The following is a 3448-nucleotide window of genomic DNA, read 5'->3' on the forward strand; positions in this document are numbered from 1 at the left end:
AGCTACAGGACAAGGGCCTTTCCCCGTCCACGCTCAAAGTTTATATGGCAGCTATTGCAGCGAACCATTCTCCCGAATCTGGCCATACGATTGGCAGCAACAACTTAGTCATTAAGTTCCTTAGAGGTGCTTGACGGTTGAACCCTCCTCGCCCTAAAACTGTGCCTACATGGGACTTGTCTGTAGTTCTAAGAGTCCTCAAAGGGCCCCCCTTTGAGCCGCTTGCATCGTTCAGCTTGAGGGCCCTGACATTAAAAACTGCTCTGCCCTAGGCTCTAGTGTCGGTCAAGAGAGTGAGTGACTTGCAAGCCCTGTCTGTCAGTGCTGCCTGTCTTGAGTTTAGGCCTAATGACTGCAAAGTCATTCTTCAGCCATGCAGTGGCTATGTACCAAAGGTGCTCTCAATGTCATTTAGAGCCCAGGTTATTTCCCTTCTGGCCCTCCCTACAGTGGATGGCAAACAGGATCCTAACTTGCTGTGTCCTGTAAGGACACTGAGAGTCTACTTTGAGTGTTTTGCGCCTTTTAGACGATCAGAACAGCTTTTTGTATGCTTTAGAGGCCGCTCTAAAGGGCTGCCAGTTACAAAGCAAAGACTGTCACGTTGGATTGTTGATGCCATAGCCTTGGCTTATGCCTCGACTGACCTACAGTGCCCTATCGGGGTGAAAGCCCACTCCACTAGAGGGAAGGCCTCATCCTGGGCGTGAATCTCTATTGGGGAGATCTTTACGGCCGCCGGCTGGTCATCGCCGTCTACCTTTATTAGATCTATGAGTTCTTGAGCTGAGCCGCTGAGCAGACTAGTTCGGTTCTTGCTTTTAGCATGGCATGACTGGATACGTTCCCCATAAGCAGTCTTCAAAAATGATGACGCAACAAGAGTTACCTTTCGATAGTGAATGCTCCAGTTTCTCACATAACCTTCCCTGAGATAAGGAAACGAGTGTTGCGTAAGCTGCCATGCTAAAGTTGCACACGAGTCAATGGCTGTCGCTTTAGTCGTTTGATTCTGATGAAATGGCACTTTTTGCCGACTTATATAGCAGTCAGCTCCGCCCCTCTTGGCGGGCTTAAGTGCCACTGGTTTGTGCAACTTCACAAACGTTAACAAATCAGGCTTCAGTATCAGAGTAAACAGGAGTTTCCCCATAAGCAGTCGTCAAAAATGACAACGCAATGCTCGTTCCTTATTATCGTTATCTCAGAGAACCGAGGTTACGTGAGTAACTGGAGCGTTTTCCAAACAAAATGGATTTTAGAAAATAACAATGACCATAAAAATATTTGTAATGATGACAAAAGAAGGGGATACAAACCAGGTAAAGTCCATGAAAAAGAACATAACACTAGAGCTTTTGTAGGTAGGTATCCCGCTAATTAAATTAGTAGTAATTATTTTAATATTAGTAAATTAGTTTAATAATCACTGAAGCTGTCAATCATCTCAGTTCTGCACTTCCACAGATTCCTGATATCAACCCTGTTGAAAAAAACACATGGTTTATGCAACATGACCAGACTAGCATAAACCAGCAAAGCACCAGCAAAAGCCAGCTAAAACCAGCATCCCAGCAACAAAAACTCAGGTGTGCATTATCAATAGTCATAGTTTTTCACTAAACACACCCAAACCACAAAGAATGGAACCACAGAAGTCTCTGTTTATGTGATAAACAGAGTCACAGTGATGTGTCATGTCTGTTTCAGTAACACTTTAGAGTCTAGACGGTTGCCTTTATGAGTGAGTTTAAACATTTACTGTGGCTCAAAAGCACTAATTGATTCAGGAACAAAACATCACCACTATCATGTTGCTGTGTGATGTTTAATGGTTAGTCCTGCTGTCTTGGTTCGGCCGTTTTCACTGCTGTAACAAAAACAGACAAGATAACTGGCAATACTGTGTAGAAAATATAAGCTATTCAATATTTCATTGTTGTTTATTGAACTGTTGTAAACAGCAATATCACAATCACAACTATGCTGTTGATCTGCACAGGATTTTGGCTTGTAGGATATTGCTCAAATTAATACTTTATGTGATTAAAGTAATATTGCTGTAGATGTAGATCTATCTGTTTATGTAATTCTGGTGTTGTTAATGTTAAAACACGGTCAGCAAATGTCTGTAGTAGAGCAGATTGTGTTTGAATCACATTTAGCTCTTGTCCTGTAAATTTATGGCTTGGGACAACTAATTTTGTCATGGTAAAAATATCCGCAGCTCTCTGCCGAAGCAGAAGCTTCCTACAGGACAAAATGCGATAGTTTGTTCATTTCAAACACACTGAGAATGATACACGATTAGAGAAAGGTTTGCGAGCCGTGTGTTTGCAGAGGCATGTGTGTGTAGAGGTGGGAATCCAGTCCTAAACATGGACGAGGAGACAGGACGTCTCAGTCATGCAGCACACTGAACACACAATCAGTCACTGCGGCACTATGACGAAAACTTTTGTTACGTGAAAACTCAATAGATAGCTTGACCTTTGCATATTACTAATTCATTTAATTCCCATTTATTTGTATATTCATTTGGCGAGAAAACAAATCAATACATTATAAGTGTTGTCTAAAAAAAATATTGAAGTTTTAACAATAAAATATCCCCCTTAACCTAACCTAATAGATTTAACAGGACATTTAACATAGCACTACTGTAAAATACTGGTAATTGTACAGATTTTGGAGGTAAAAATAACAAGTCATCTAAAAATTTATAACGGAAAAAATGTAAACTGGCATTCCCAGAATTGTGATACTTTACATGTTTTCTTATGAACTTTAGAGTTTTACATTACATATGTTGTTTAATGAAGGTTTACAGCATTATTTTAGTATGTTTTACCATCATGTTTTGTGTTCGTGACACTGTCAGCACCTATAGTAGCGCAGGGGTTCTTGGGCCTCATTTATAACGTGTGCACAGGCACAGATTTGATCTTAAATCCACACCAACACTCATATTTGTAAAATCAGCCTTTGAAGTGGAAAAGTGCTTTGTGTCACATACACACTGCAGGTTTTTGGAAATGTAAGCTGTTCTAAATTAAAGAATATCTTAGTAACTTTCTATCGATCCTGAAGACATTGATTGATTGTTCAGGTGTGTTAGCAGAGTTTAGCTCCAACCCTAATCAAACAAACCTAAACAAGCTAATCAATGTCATACAATGAAATAATAGAGTCGAATGATATGATTATCACTATTATTAATTTCATATTTAATGGATCACACTATGTGTAGCGTGAGGACCAAACCAAATCTCCTTTCCCTGATCTGAAGAGTTCCACATTACTTTGAGTGTGATTAACTTGCAATTACCATTTGTGCGTAAATGAACTCATGGCACACACAAACGCACAAAAGGTACTAATAGAACAAGGATTAGGCTCAGCTTAAATCTCATCTTCATTTCGAAGAAACTTAAACCAATAAACAGAA

The sequence above is a fragment of the Garra rufa genome, chromosome 8 (assembly GCF_049309525.1).
Source record: "Garra rufa chromosome 8, GarRuf1.0, whole genome shotgun sequence".
In the NCBI taxonomy this organism is placed as follows: domain Eukaryota; kingdom Metazoa; phylum Chordata; class Actinopteri; order Cypriniformes; family Cyprinidae; genus Garra; species Garra rufa.